This window comes from Leopardus geoffroyi, chromosome C2, assembly GCF_018350155.1.
Source record: "Leopardus geoffroyi isolate Oge1 chromosome C2, O.geoffroyi_Oge1_pat1.0, whole genome shotgun sequence".
Lineage (NCBI taxonomy): Eukaryota > Metazoa > Chordata > Mammalia > Carnivora > Felidae > Leopardus > Leopardus geoffroyi.
In genome coordinates, this window is record NC_059333.1 from 107,946,022 (window position 1) to 107,961,856 (window position 15,835).

The 15,835-nt window shown below is 44.0% G+C and overlaps 1 long non-coding RNA gene across 7 annotated transcripts in view; it reads right to left on the minus strand.

Annotated features, from left to right (window-relative positions):
- Positions 1–15,835, minus strand: part of LOC123611339 — a 70,229-nt gene that overhangs the window by 37,243 nt on the left and 17,151 nt on the right. For 5 of the 7 annotated variants that reach the window (XR_006718594.1, XR_006718597.1, XR_006718592.1 and 2 more), the window contains exons 3-7: positions 12,504–12,570; positions 9,074–9,277; positions 6,032–6,202; positions 5,422–5,526; positions 4,559–4,652 (exon numbers count right to left, since the gene is read on the minus strand). This is a non-coding gene — a long non-coding RNA (uncharacterized LOC123611339). Of the gene's footprint in view, positions 1–4,558; positions 4,653–5,421; positions 5,527–6,031; positions 6,203–9,073; positions 9,278–12,503; positions 12,571–13,423; positions 13,458–15,835 lie in introns of all 7 variants that reach the window. The other 2 variants (XR_006718598.1, XR_006718595.1) reach the window with 1 other exon arrangement.

Sequence of the window (15,835 nt, forward strand, 5' to 3'; positions counted from 1 at the left end):
TTCCTGGAATGCAAGGCAGTTCAATATTTGCAAATCAATGTGATATATGACAATAACAAGAGGAAGGATAGAAACCATATGATCATTTCAATAGATGCAGAAAAAGCATTTGACAAAGTACAATATTCATTCATGATAAAACTTTCAACAAAGTAGGTTTAGAGTGAACATACTTCAAAATAATAAAGGCCATATATTAAAAACCCACAGTGAGCATCATATGCAATGGTGAAACACTGAGAACTTTCCTCTAAGATAGGACCAAGACAAGGATGTCCACTGTCATCAATTTCATTCAACGTAGTCCTACAAGTCCTAGTCATACTAATCAGACAAGAAAAAGGAATAAGAAGCATTCAAATAAGTAAGGGAGAAGTAAAACTTTCACTATTTGCAGTGATTCTATATAGTATCATATGATACTATATATAGATATGATACTATATATAAAAAACCCTGAAGACTCCACCAAAAATTTACTAGAACTGATACATTCATTAAGGTTGCAGGATACAAAATATATAATGTATTTATATACTAATAATTAAGCAACAGAAATTAAGAAAGCAATCCCATTTACAATTGCACCAAAAATAATAAAATACCTAGGAACAAACATAACCAAAGAAGTGAAGGGCCTGTACTCTGAAAACTATAAAATGCTGATGAAAGACACTGAAGACAACACAAACAAGTAGAAAGATATTCCGTGCTTATGGAATGGAATAACAGATATTGTTAAAATGTCCATACTACCCAAAGTGATCTAGATTTAATTACTAGATTTAATGTAATCCATATCAAAATACCAACAGCATTTTTTTACAGAACTAGAACAATCCTATTATTTTTATAGAACCACAATAGACCCCCAAACAGCAAAAGCAATTTTGAAAAAAGAAAAACAAAACTGGAGCTAGTACAGTTCCAGATTTCAAGTTATACTACAAAGCTATAGTAATCAAAACAGGATGTAAGTGGCACAAAAACAGACAAAGAGATTAAAACAAGAGAACAGAAAAACCTAGAAATAAGCCCCCACTTATATGGTCAATTAATCTTTTATAAAATAGCTGAAAATATGCAATGGGAAAAAGCCTCTTCAACAAATGGAGCTGGGAAAACTGGGTGGCTACATGCAAAAAAATGAAACTGGACCACTTTCTAACACCATACACAAAAATAAACTCAAAACGGATTAAGGACCTGCATGTGGCACCTGGAACCACAAAAATCCTAGAAGAGAGCACAGGTAATAATTCTTTTTGACATTGGCCATAGCAACATCTTTCTAGATAGGTCTCCTGAGGCAAGGAAATCAAAAGCAAATATAAGCTATTGGGACAATATCAAAATAAAAAGTTTCTGTACAGCAAAAGAAATAATCAACAAAACTAAACGACTGCCTACTGAATGGAAGAAGATATTTGTAAATGACATCTAGTAAAGGGTTAGTATCCAAAATATATAAAGAACTTGTACAACTCAACATCCAGAAAACAATTCAATTAAAAATGGGTGGAAGACAGGGCACCTGGGTGGCTCAGTTGGTTGAGAGTCTAACTTTGGCTCAGATCATGATCTCATGGTGGGTTGGAGCCCCGTATGAGCCTGCTTCAGATTCTGTGTGTCTCTCTCTCTACCCCTCCCCCACTTGCATGCTCTCGTTCTCTCTTTTTCTCAAAAATAAACATGCATTACAAAATTTTTTAAATAAAAATAAATGGGCAGAAGACATGGACAGATATTTCTCCAAAGAAGAAATACCGATAGCCAAACACACGAAAAGATACTCAACATCATTCATCCATCGGGGAAATGGATCAAAACTACAATGAGATATCACTTCAAACCTGTCAGAATGTATAAACTCAAAAACAAAAGAAACAGGTAAGTGTTAGAGAGAATGCAAAGAAATAGGAACCCTTGTGCACTGTTGGTAGGAATGCAAACTGTTGCAGCCACTGTGGAAGACAGTACGGACATTCCTCAAAAAGTTAAAAATGGAACTACCATATGCTCCAGTAATCCCACTACTGAGTATGTACCCCTCAAATACAAAAACACTAATTCAAAGAGATACATGCACCCCTTTGTTTATTGAAGCATCATTTACAATAGCTAAATTATGGAAGCAGCCCAAGTGCCCATCGAAAGATGAATTGATAAAAAATGGAATTATTATATTATTTCAATCATAAAAAATGAAATCTTGCCATTTGTAACAACATGGATGGATCTAGAGAGTATAATGCTAAGTGAAGTAAGTCAGAGATAGACAAGTAACATATGATTTCACTCATGTATGGAATTTAAGAAATGAACAAAGAAGAAAACAGACAAACCAAGAAACAGACTCTTAACTATAGAGAACTGATGATTACCAGAGGGGAGGTGGGGGGGGGGATGGGTGAAATAAGTGAAGGGGTTTAAGAGTACAGTTATCACGATGAGCACTGAGTAATGTATAGAATTGTTGAATCACTTTATTGTACACCTGAAACTAATCTAACACTGTATGTTAACTTTACTGGAATTAAAATTTTTTAAACTTAATTTTAAAAAATCCACCAGGGGCGCCTGGGTGGCTCAGTCGGTTAAGCGTCCGACTTCGGCTCAGGTCATGATCTCACAGTCCGTGAGTTCGAGCCCCGCGTTGGGCTCTGTGCTGACAGCTCAGAGCCTGGAGCCTGTTTCAGATTCTGTGTCTCCCTCTCTCTCTGCCCCTCCCCTGTTCATGCTCTGTCTCTCTCTGTCTCAAAAATAAATAAATATTAAAAAAAAAAAAATCCACCAAAAGAGCTTTAGAAATCTGAATCATTTCTGATTGTATCCCAAACATCATAAAATCAGATTAGGGCACACATTTCACAGGAAAGCTAATATAAGAATGGGCTGGGAAATAAAGCATATTGTGGAATTTCTAGATACTATACAACCCAACTGCTTCTGGATCAGTTGAGAAGTATGGCTTATTCAAGCAAAAGCTTAGGTTGCTTAGTAACAATCTAGGTATGAAACTCTGGACTAAGATGATCTGGGAGGCAGCAAGATCTCTAAACTATAGATATAGAATGGTAGAAAAACTTCTATTGAAGTAATATGGCAGATATCCACAGAGATAGGAATTAGCACTAACAACGCTCCAGAATCAAAACTAATCTGATTTAAAAACAATCATTAGAGTACTGCAGAAATTATAGCACCTGCCATTAAAAAAAACAATCTGGTTGACCAAAGAAGAAAGAATACTACATCAAACTAAGGAAAATATCATAAATCGTCTATAAAAATTTCAGGTATGAAGAACACCATGTTTTACTGTATCAACACTAGATGTTTAATACTTAGCCTAGCATGATGCAGGATGATTATGCTTGGGGCGGTATTCGCAATAATTATGGCCCAATATTGGCCATAAACTATAGATCTCCTTGAGTGGCAAGAACAACAGCTACCAAGATTTACAAATTTATAGGACACTATCTTAATTTTGTAGGCATGAATCTGCTATGCATTATTAAACCCCTAAGTATTACTATGGGGGTCAGTGCAATATGCTACCTTACTGCTCACTGGTGGATACCATACTCATTGCAGCTTTGGATACTTCCATGACCTATTCAGCAACAGTGGTTACACAAAATAGATTGCCACATTCTGCTGCAGATACAACTCCAGGGTCTGTGACATCTTTTTCTCCTCCACAGATTACTACCCCTATCACCTTATTGCAACTGAGGACTCAACAACATCACCAGCATCACCAAATCCAACCTTGCCACCCCTCCCCTTTACTATAAGATCTATCTATTCACTGTGAAACCTTCAATCAATGGAGAAACCAAATACCTAGGGAAGCTGATAAAGTGGAAACTTCTACTTCAATCTCCACGAGAATCATTATGGATCCTGAACAACATGCCCTATTAGAAACTGACTTGAAGGAGAAAGATTGGCCTGAACCACTAACTGTCTCTTGGTATTATAAGCTAGCATATATACCAAGACAACCAGGTACTGATTTCTGTAATTTTATCTTACAAAATTGAATGTAGCACTGGACACATGCCAGAGATTCTGAAAATAACATCAGTTTAATTCCTGACTTATTTTGTGTAGTAGCACTTTATCTTACAAGAGCAACTGCTAAATATTCAGAATGGGCAACTGTATTTGTAAATATAAAGTAGCCAAAAAATTGAACTTTACTATACTCTCAACTTATTAGAAAATTAAGAATACATTCATGCACACTATGTCCAGACTTTATAAGAACAAAGACACCTAGTAAGGTCTACAAAGGACACATAGGAAACTTAGTACATATCATTATCCATGGTGGTATACATCTGGCTTCTGTCTCACCACAAATTTTTATTCTAAGAATATGGGAACTTATATTAAGAAAGCCTCTCATGGTCATAGTAGAAGCCACAATAGTAGCCTATACTTTGTAACTTAGTATACAGAACTTTTAACCAAAATATAGATTCCCAAATCGGGCTCAGTTTTATCTACCACTGAAATAGCCAAGTTGGTCCCCATGTGTACTTACTGTTTGCTGGGGTCCCAGGCATCTCTTATTGAAGTTCCTTAGCAAGCCACCCAATTTAGCCCTCATAAGGTAGTCCATATTCCTCCAGCGCTGACTTCAGGGGAAGTACGCACATGTGTACAGATTAGGATTTGGAATTAGGCAGAAGCCAGTTACCTCCAATAGCCCCCTCCTGTGACCCAGCCTTGCCCGACAGTACCATTCCAGGTCCCTGGTTACCCTGAACTGTACCTCCCGAGTATGCACAGTCTGCACCTTATCAGCCAGTCTTGGGCGGCTGGGGCACTCCAGGCCTGTTGAACTCCTGCCACACCAAAACCCTGTGAACGGCCGCAGGATAGAGACATCCTCCCTCCAAAAATATTTCTGAGGCAGCAGTAATCCCCCCTTTGGACTGGATGCCTGATGAGGTCCAGAACATGTTGAACAATCAAGGCTCCCAAATGTCTGTTACTGAAGGATACCCCTAGCTAGTCCTCCCAGCTCTGCCCTAGCAATATGGTCCAGATTCCTCCAATTTTACATTCAGGAGGAATATGTGCATTTATGTATGTTAAGGTTTGGAATTAGGCAGATTCCTTGTGTCCCCAGTAGCCCTCTCCCATCACCAGCTGCTCCTAACACTTGACCTGTTCCAGGTCCCTACTTAGCCTGACCCAGTCTGTCAGCCTCATGTAGGCAGGGCACTCCAGGGGTGTGGAGCTGGGGCCGTCTGCAACCACTTGCATAGATGTCAGGCTTGAAGCGTCTTCAAATACAGCGAGGGAAGGAAATGGAAGTCTGAGAGATTTTCCTAGTGTGTAGTTTGAATGTCTCTCCTGAGTTTTTTGAATGGCCCAGAGAGCATCAGGCATGAAAATTACCTTTATGTTATCTATTGTGCTGATTTTCCTGAAGTTTATATCAAGTCATTCATATTTAGTTTGCAGGGCTTCAGGGAGAGAAGTCTGTTTTAATTCTCAATGATTCTAAATCAAAAGGATGGGAGAAAATCGGAAACATTGTTTGGAGAGTTGTAGCCAGTCACAAGACATCAGAATTCAGAATCTAGTCTAGTTTACAGGTAGAACACAAAACCTCAAAGATAGTCAACAGAACTGGAATCTAATATCCACAAAAGTATTACTGAAACAATTTTTCTCTCTGAGGTCACGCTCATTTTCAAAGTTAGCCAAATTAAGACTAACTTGTCTATAAAATAAGTTTGCTTTTATTAAAATTGGCCTTCTTTACATAAGGACAGCAAGTATAGTAATTGATTGTGGTCTTTTAAATCTACTTTGCTGGAATTTTTCATAAGGAATCTTCAGACTGAAATTTTAAAAGACTCTCGAGGCTAAGAAGTCTAGCCAAACACTTATCATCAAACTTTGCCTATAATACCTATGAATTTGTGTTACTTCCTTTATTCTTGATGTCCCCAAAATGTCCTGAGGTTCTTGTACCTACAATGAAGTGATCTTCCTTACTTACCTTGTAAGGCTGCCGGTTCAGGCTGATATTGGCAATGGGCTTTATTAGCTCCATTAAGTCAACTTCAGTTCCTTAAAGCTATTTGGTCATATCTGAGTCTATGCATGTTTCCCTCAAATATGACATCCCCGTCAAAGCCTTGATGACATAGCCCATGTTTCCAATTGTGTCCTGTTACAAGGAGAACAGATTCTTATTGAATTCATGCAAATAAATACATTGCCATGAAAATATAAAGTAACAGAGTTTCCACATTCTGGGTGGTGGAGGGGGGGGATCAGGTAAGGAGAAGATAAAGGTTTCAAATCTGTTTACAAATGTGTAATTTATTGCTGTAAACCCATTAGCTTAAGGGAAAAAAGTTTTCTTAAATCTGGAAATAAAACATTCTTAAAAATCAGCAATGTTTTGGGGCACTGGAGTGGCTCAGTCGGTTAAGCATCCAACTCTTGATTTTGGCTCAGGTCATGATCCCAGAGTCATGGGATAGACCTATCAGTTGGGCTCCACAGTGGGCATGGAGTTGCTTAAGATTCTCTCTCCCTCTCCCTCTACCTCTCCCCCGCTCGTGTACGTGCACTCTCTCTCTCTCTCTCCAAAAAAATCAACAATATTTCTAACCAAAAGTCATAAAAATTATATTACTCCTCTTCATCAGTTTATTCACTCACGTGGAATTATTCTTGTTTTGTTTGAATCCAGTTTTTCCATTAACTCTGGATTTTTTACTTAAAGATCTTAAAGTTCTCAGACACCTGTATCCTAGAGTGTTTTTCATGAGTTTCCTTGAAGATGAAGCATTTTTGTAGCAACACTTGTGAAAGCATTGAATAAAAGTAAAGCTGTTTATAAATGATAAAAGATTTAAAAATGACAGTGGTTAAAAATATGATTAGAATTCACGATGCAGTTGAGATGGAAATTTGGTTACTTCCGTGACACACAATTCAAGATAATAAGTAGAATTACAAGCGATAGTCTTTCAACACATTAGAGATTTGCAAGACAAAGGCAAGTTTTTTTTAATTTCCACAAAGTACTAGGGTGTCAAGGGACTGACCTGCCTTTTAAAATGGAACTTGCTTCCTGTATCAGGGAGATTTATAACTAAAATGGGAGTCAAAATACTTATGCCTTTGAAAAGTCTGTACAAAGCATTTTTTACAAAAACCTCTTTCTGAGGTATACAATTTAACCTTGGCCTCTATTAGCCCTTGAACATTGACCTTCTGCTGATCACTTGTATGTTGGAGGGCCTAGGAGACATTTTGGTCATCCGTTTGTGTGAGGGGTGGGGGTATTGTGGATGACCACTAATCTTCCTAATTCCTCTCTAAATTTGGTAGGAACTTCATAAAGTGGAAGTAAAAGGGCTTTTAAGTAAAAGGGCTTTGCTGCTGTCCAGCGGGCATAAATTTTATCGCGTGTATGGTGAAGGTGGGAGTGTCTAGGATACATCTATAAAGGATATTGCACAGAAATGCCTGAAGCTGGCAGAGTCCAATTAGGGAGCCCTGAAAAGCAGGAGCAAAGCAGGCCTTACTGTCAGTCTGTTAAGTTTAATAATAAACTGTTAAGTTTATTTCCTGGCTTTTGGCATTTACATGAGTAACCTGTATATATTGAACCTAGAGATTAGGCTGGAGTGCTCTGTGTAAATCTTGTGGGGAAAAAAGAAGTTAAAACAGGCAGATGGGGCTGGATTTCAAGAAGGGGAATTTACATTGGATATGGACAATAATTTTTATCTTAAGTTTAATTACTGTTCTTTCATCTTGTCAAAGGAGCTTCAAAGGGTAGCCATCACCCTAATAAGATAATTGAAAACTCTCTGTAAATAATATTTTTCTTTCAAATATAGCCAATTGAAAGGATCCATCGTCTGGCAATGATGAGTAGGATCTTACTAATCTCAACCATGACTCAAACGATTAAGGCTTTTTATGGGAAAACCTAAAGGCAATTCTTCAGGCTTAGACCAGAACCCAAGAGGCATCCTGGGTGAGGGCATAGATGATACATCCCCCATGGTCCAAAATTTTACTCCCAAAATAGACTAAGACAGCACAGGCCTTCATTGCACAGGCAGTTAAGATGGTGTAAAGAAAATAATACCTTTGGTCTCCCACAAAAATGTGAGACATCTCTAGTCACAGACGCACTAATCTGTGACATGGGGCAGGCACTACTGTAATGAGACTTTTCTAGCACTAATGGAGGTTATGAAGACAAGGGTCCCTTATGGGCTGGGACCTCTTGTAACATAGAACTCCCGATTGCTGGGGCGCCTGGGTGGCGCAGTCGGTTAAGCGTCCGACTTCAGCCAGGTCACGATCTCGCGGTCCGTGAGTTCGAGCCCCGCGTCGGGCTCTGGGCTGATGGCTCAGAGCCTGGAGCCTGTTTCCGATTCTGTGTCTCCCTCTCTCTCTGCCCCTCCCCCGTTCATGCTCTGTCTCTCTCTGTCCCAAAAATAAATAAACGTTGAAAAAAAAAAAAAATTAAAAAAAAAAAGAACTCCCGATTGCTGGCAAGGCCAGACAATGAGAGTACTGCTTGTAACTGTGTGTCTCAGAACCTCATTCTACTTGACAGGCCACCACAGTACCCTCTGGTAATTCCATCTTGTGGATGGTGGAGACCGGAGAGAATATTCTCACTGGTCACAAAGCCAAGCTCTGAGGACATAAAACAAAACAAAAGGAAAAACCTCATCCGGCTTTTACATAGATGACCCGCAGCAAAGTGTGTCTAAACAGATACAGATGTGATGGTAACTGTGAACTCACCAGTCTGTGAGGCCAACTCGAACAACAGGCTGACCGGGACTATGTCTGTGTGCTCTCCTATGGGAATTCATTTTGATGACAAATGACACAAAATACAATGATAAAGAAAAGCTGTGGTCATCTCTGGGTGGAAATCGATGTGCCAAGCCAAGAGAACTCTACCAAATGCACCAGAGCCATTAGAGCCAAAGCACTAGTTCCACAAATATTTTCTCCTGCTAACCTAGATTTAGGAAGAGAGAGAAAAAGGACTCACATCACTCTCACTTGCACGAGACCTGGCAGGCAGAGATCCAGTTGGCTGATGTGATGAGGGTTCTTCCCTCGTGCCAGCTTTTGTCAGATGTCCCATAATCTCTCAGCCGCAGCAGTGTCCAGCCAGCTAAAGTTTATCCTGCTGGCTATGCCAACTGTTGAGGAGGAAGAACGATTCTCTACCTTCAAGGTTCTTCTAGGTGATCTAAGAATTAAATTGACAAGAGACAGATTAACAGGAGAAAAATAGTTTAATTATATGCACAAGGAGGGCTGATATTAAATTTGAGACTTGATGAAATAACCAAAGCAGGCATTTTCATGCTTTATAATCAAAGAATCAATAAATCTGTGAGAAATTGATGAGACAAAGAAAACTTAGGTTCACAAGCTTCAATTTTAAAGAAATTCTAACAGAATTTGAGCTAGGGTAGTAAATTAGTAAAAGTAACAAGATGTTTACACAGTCTTCTTATCTCTGAATTCCTTATCTGGTGATTAAAATTTATCTTTACATCCTGGTACAGGGAGGGTACTTTTCACATGGGAGATTTATTTCCTGCTTTCTAGAGACAAAGCTGTTGGGAGTGTTATTCTTGTACTGGCTGTTTCCTAAGTGACTTTAATCCAAAATAATATGCTGAAGTGGCACATTTTGGGGGCATTCTGCCATTTGCCCCCACATGTACATTTTATAGGTTAGGGCTTGGATTAAACAGATGCCTTGGACTTACAATGGCCCACACTTGTGACCTGGCCTCTCCCAACACTTGCCCATTCCAGGTCCCTGGCTACCCTGACCTGCTTGTCCCACCCATACCCAGTCCACACCTTGTCAGCGGGCCTTGGGCTGCAGGTGGCTATCCAGGCCCCTGGAGCTCTGGGTGAATCCAATCAACTGAAGAGCCTCAGGGTGGGGGGGAGCCCATACTGAGAAAAATTTTCCAAGGCCACAGATTTAAACTGGCAGTAGTTAGTCCCCATTTGGACTGGCTGTCTGATGCTTTCTTGAGCTTCTCTAGCAATCAAGGCTCCTAGATATCTTTTTTTTTCCTTTTTTTTTTTAGTTTATTTTTGAGAGAGAGAAAGTATGAGTGGAGGAGGAAGCAGGGAGAGAGGGAAAGAGAATCCCAAGAAGGCTTCCACACTGTCAGTGCAGTGCCTGATGTAGGGCTGGAACCCACAAACTGTGAGGTCGTGAAGTCTCTTAGGGGAGCGTTCCTAGACCATCCTGCCTCACCTGCCCTGGCAGGCAGACCAGATCCTCCAGGCTCTGCCCCCAAGGGGAATATGTGCATTTGTGTAGATTAGAGCTTGGAATTAGGCAGATTCCTTGGACATTCAGCATGTACTCCCATGGTCCAACCTCTCCAGATACTCACCCTCTTCTAGGTTCCTGCCTACCCTGAACTGAGCAGCTTGAGAATGTGTAACACACACCCCATCAACTTGACGAGGGCAGCCACAGCCTTCCAGGCCAGCAGAGCTAGGGTGGGTCCGAACCACTTGTATCGCCATCAGCGCAGAGGGTGTCCACCTCCCCAAATTCTGAGATGGTAGCTTTTAACGGGTGACAGTCCCCATTTGGACTGGCTGCTTGATGAGGTCCTGAGTTTACAAGTCTTCCGGGTGTCTCATACTGGGGAGACCCTGGCCTGTGGGCCCAGCCCCACCTTGACAAGGCCATCCACTTTCGTCCAGCTGGCCGTAGGCGACAGAGCTGCAGTCCAGGTGCCTGAAGCTCTGGAAACACCACAGCTACCTGCCTGGCCTCATGGTGGAGGGAGTCCACATCAGGAAAACCTTTCTGAGGCAGATTTAAACCGGTGACAGTCAGTTGCCATGTGGACTGGCTGCCTGATGGGGTCCTGGAGCTCCCCAGCAATGAGGGCTCCCAAGTATCTCTCTTCTTAGAGTATACCCCAACCACCCTGTGTGGACTCACCCTGGTCAGGCAGTCCAGGTTCCTCCAGCCCTGCCTTCAGGGGGAATATGCACATTTGTGAAAATCAGCACTTGGAATTAGATGCAAGGAGCCTGCTCCTGGGACCCAGCCACTTCCTGCAGCTGCCCTGGCTCAGGTCCCTGGCTCCCCCAACCTGTGCCACCCATGCACGCACAGTGTACGCTCTGTCAGATGGCCTTTGGCTACTGAAGCCCTCTAAGCCTGTTGGATTCAGGCTGTCCTTCAAAACCTGCCTAGCCTCCAGGGTGGAGAGTGCCCATTCCTTATGTCTTTCTGAGGCTGCAGCTTTAATCTGGTGACAGCACCATCAGACTGAATACCTGATTGGTCCCTGGCTTCTCCAGCCCTTTAAAGTTCCCAGGTGTCTGTTATTAAAGGGTACCTTGACCATTCTTCTCTATGCAGCCCTGGTAAGGCAGCACAGATTCTTCCAGTTCTGTCTTTGGGGGGAATATGCACCTTTGTATAGGTGAAGGCTTGGAATTAGGCAGATTCCAGGTACTGCCAATATCCCCCTCCTGTGAACCGGCCTGTTCCAGGACCCTAGCAACCCTGACCTGCTGAGGTTGTGCATGCTCAGATCACACCCTAGAAGCATGCATTGGGCTATAAGGGGCACTCTAGGCCATGCAGCTCAGCAGGACCCCAACCCCCAGAATGAATGGCCTTTGGGTGCAGAAAGCCCACAAACCAGTATTTCTGAGGCTTCTTTTTAAACTGGGGACTGTCAATACCCATTTGGGTGGCTGACTGATGGTGTCCCAGGCTTCTCCATCAATTAAGGCTCCTGGGTGTCTCTTATTGGAGGGTACCCAGACCATCCTGTGCAGGCCCACCCTGGCAAGGCAGTCCAGATTCCTCTAGCTCTGCCCTAAGGGAGAACATGCACATTTGTGTAAGCTAAACTTACAATGAGGTGGATGCCTTGAAACCCCAACAGACCGATCCTGTGTCTCTCCAGAAACTTGCCCTGTTCCAGGTCCCTGGCTTCCCAAATCTGCTGCTTGCACATGTGTAGTAACACACCCTGTCAACCTGCTGAGGCCAGTCAGGGTCCTCCAGGCTGGCAGAGCTTGGGTTAGTCTCCCAAACCAATATAGTCTTCAAAGTGGAGGGAGCCAACCTCCCAGAAATTTTTGTGCGATGGCAGCTTTAAACTGTCATAGGGCTCCAGGGTGGCTCAGTCAGTTAAGCATCTAACTTTGGCTGAGGTCACAATCTCACGGTTCGTGGGTTCGAGCCCTGTGTCGGGCTCCGTGCTGACAGCTCTGAGCCTGGAGCCTGCTTCAGATTCTGTCTCTCCCTCTCTCTGCCCCTCCTCCATTCACACTGTCTCTGTCTCTCTTTCAAAAAAAAAATAAACACTAAAAAAAAATTAAACTGTCAACAGTCAGAACCCTTTTGGACGGGCTGCTCAATGGGGTCTTAGGTTTACCAGGAATCAAGGCTTACAGATATCTCTTACCAGAGGATACCACAGCAGCACAACAGGCCCCATCTTGGCAAGTCAGTCCAGACTCCTCCAGCTGTACCTTTGGGTGGAATATGTATGCATGTTTGAATAGGTTAGGGTTTGGAATTATTAAGCTGATCCCCGTACCCCCAACAGCTTGATCTTATGACTGAGCCTCTCCAGACACTTGCCCTATCGCTGGTCTCTGACCTGCAAAGCTTGCACATGCAGAGTAGGCACCTCATCAGCCCACCAAGGGCAGCTGGTGCCCTCCAGGCTAGTGGAGTTGGTTGGTCCCAACCACCCGCATAGCCTTCTGGGCAGAGGAATCCCGCCCCTGAAATTCTTTCCGACGTGACAGCTTTACACTGGCTTTAAACAGTCAGTACCAGCGTCAGATGGGGCCCCTGGCTACTCTAGCAATCAAGGCTTTCAGGTACCTCTTATTAGAGGAGATCCTGGTCAGTCATCCTGGCCCCATTCTAGCAAGGCAGCCCACTTTCCTCCCGCTCTGCCTTTAGGGGGAATATGCTCATTTCTTTAAAGTAAGACTTGGAATTAAACAGATTCCAGGTACCCCAACTAGCCTGCTCCTGTTACCCAGCTTCTCCTTACAGTTGCCCTATTACAAGCCCCTGACTACTTGGACCTGCACAGCCTACATATGTACAGTCTGTACCTCCTCAGCTGGCCCTTGGCTGAAGGGGGCACTCCAGGCCCCTGGTGCTCCAGGAGGACCCCCAACCACCTGCATTGCCTTGGGGTGGAGGGAGCCCACACTAGAAAAATCTTTCCGAGGCAGTAGATTTAAACTGGTGACAATTGGTCTCCATGTGGACTGGCTGCCTGGTGGGGTCCTGGGGTTCCCCATCAAGCAAGTCTCCCAGATATCTCTTCTCGGAGTATACCCCAACCATCTTGTGTGGACTCACCCTAGCAAAGCAGTCCAGATTCCTCCAGCTCTGCCTTCAGGGGAAATATGAACATTTGTGAAAATTAGCACTTGGAATTAGAAGCAAGTACCCCCAGTAACCTGCTCCTGGGACCCAGCCTCTCCCTACAGCTGTCATGTTTTATGTCCCTGGCTCCCCTGCCCTGTGCTACGTATAAACCATGCAGTCTGTACTTTGTCAGCTGGCCTTTGGGTGCCCAGGCCCCCTAGGTCTGTTGGGCTTAGGCCTTTCTCCAAAACCTTCACAAGCTCCAATGTGGAGAGTGCACACTCCTTATAAATCTTTTGAGGCTGCAGATTTAATTGGCAACAGATAGTCCCCATTTGGAATGGATTGCCCGATGTAATCCTAGGCTTCTCCAGGTGTTACCTGGATCCAGGGATCCAAGGCTCCCAGGTGTTTCTTCTTAGAGAGTACCCTAACTATCCTGGGCTGACCCACTTTGGCAGTTCTGTCCAAATTCCTCCAGCTCTGCCCTCAGGTGGAATATGAGCATTTGTGTAGGTGAATGCTTTGAATTAGGCAGATGTCAGGAACCCCCAATGCTTCTCCCTGTGAACAGGCGCTTCAGGATATTGTCCTGGCCACCCTGACCTGCACGGACGATGAATGTGCCGTCTGCCCACTGTTAGCATTTGCAGGGGCACTCCAGGTCCATGGAGCTCTGGTAGGACATCAACCACCTAAGTGGTCTCAGGGTGTAGGGAGCCCACCAGCTGAAAGTATTTCTGAGGCTCCATTTTACATTGAGGACTGTCAGTACACATTTGGGTGTACCTGACCATCCTGTGGGTCCCCACCCTGGTAAGGTCATCCAGATTCCTCCAGTTCTACCCTCAGTTGAACAGGCAGATTTGTATATGTTAGAGCCTGGAATTAGGGAGATACGTTATAGCCCCTATAGCCTGCACCTGTTATCTGGCTTCCGCATACACCTGTCCCTGGCTACCTGCATGGCCCACGCATGTGCAGTATGCACCTGTCAGCCTGCCCAGGCAGCCAGTGCCCATCAGGCCTAGGATTTCACGCCAAGTCCCCAATCACCTACATAGCATTTTGGGTGGGTGTACCTCCCCACCAAAAATCTTTCTGAGGAAGCAGCTTTAAACTGGCTACAGTCAGCCCACATGGCCTGGCTGCATGATGGGGTTGGAGGCTTCTGCAGCAATCAAGAACCCTAAGTGCCTCTTACTGAAGGATATCTTCACGGATCAGAGTAGCCAGGAATAGGTCAATGTCAGGTGAGGCCCAGGCAGGAGAGGGGACTATTGGAGGTAACTGATCTGCCTAATCCCAAGCCTTCTGGTACACAAATGCACATATTCACCAGAAGGCAGAGCTGAGTGAATCTGGACTGCTTTGCAAGGTCTACATTGCTTTGGCTCACCAACGTATCCTCCAAAGAGAGACACCTGGGAGCCTGACTACAGCACAAGCCCAGGACCACATCTGGCAAACAGTCCACAAGGAGACTGGCAGTCTCCCATTTCAGCTAACACCTTAGAGTGATTTTGGGGGGGTGGAGGGTGGGCTTCCTCCACTTTTTGCAATGCAGATGGTAAGGGATGGGCCCAAGCTCTGCCAAGGTCAGCTGTCAGTGTGCTGTGTATGTGCCAGACTCACATGTGCCTGTGGCCAGAGTCCTGGAAAAGGGTAAATGTTGGGAGACGTTCTCACACAGGAGAACTGAGAACTGAGAGGAGAACCCCCACAGGTTCTTTGGGTGTAGAAAAAACTTTACCCTAATTGCAAGGCCTACCTACCATTGTATACAATTCTCCCCCTCCAAGGCAGAGCTGGAAGTTTTTCAACTTCCTTGCCAGGAAGGAGCCAGGCAGGGCAGGGTATCCTCCATTAGGAAACATCTGGAAGCACTAGTCTCCATTGAAGCCTGGAGTAAGGAAGCGCTGTTAGCCATTTCCAGTTGCCATCTCAGAGTGATTTTCAGGAGGTGGGCTCCCACTACACCAGAGGCTATGCAGGTGGTTGGGGCCTGGCCAGAGTTCCACGGGCTTCAGTGCCGAGTCTGCCCAAGAGTGCAAAAAAGTGCATGCAAACAAAGTAAGCATGCACAGGTGGGATGGGTCAGGGTGCCAAGGACCTAAACAGGGCAAGGCATCTGGAGAGGCCAGGTCACTGGAGTAGGCCCTGGGGGTTATAAAGCATCTACCTAATCCAAGCCATAATCTACACAAATGTGCCTATTCCCACTGATGGCAGAGCCTGAGTAATCTGGGTTGTCTTGCCAGGGATGGAATGTGTGGTCTCCAAGAAGAGACACCTGGAAGCCTTGATTGCCGCCCGAAGCCTGGGACTCCAGCAGACAGTAGGTCCACATGGGGTCCCCAGTCACCCATTTCAGTGGTTGTCTCAGAATGGTTTTCAGGGGGA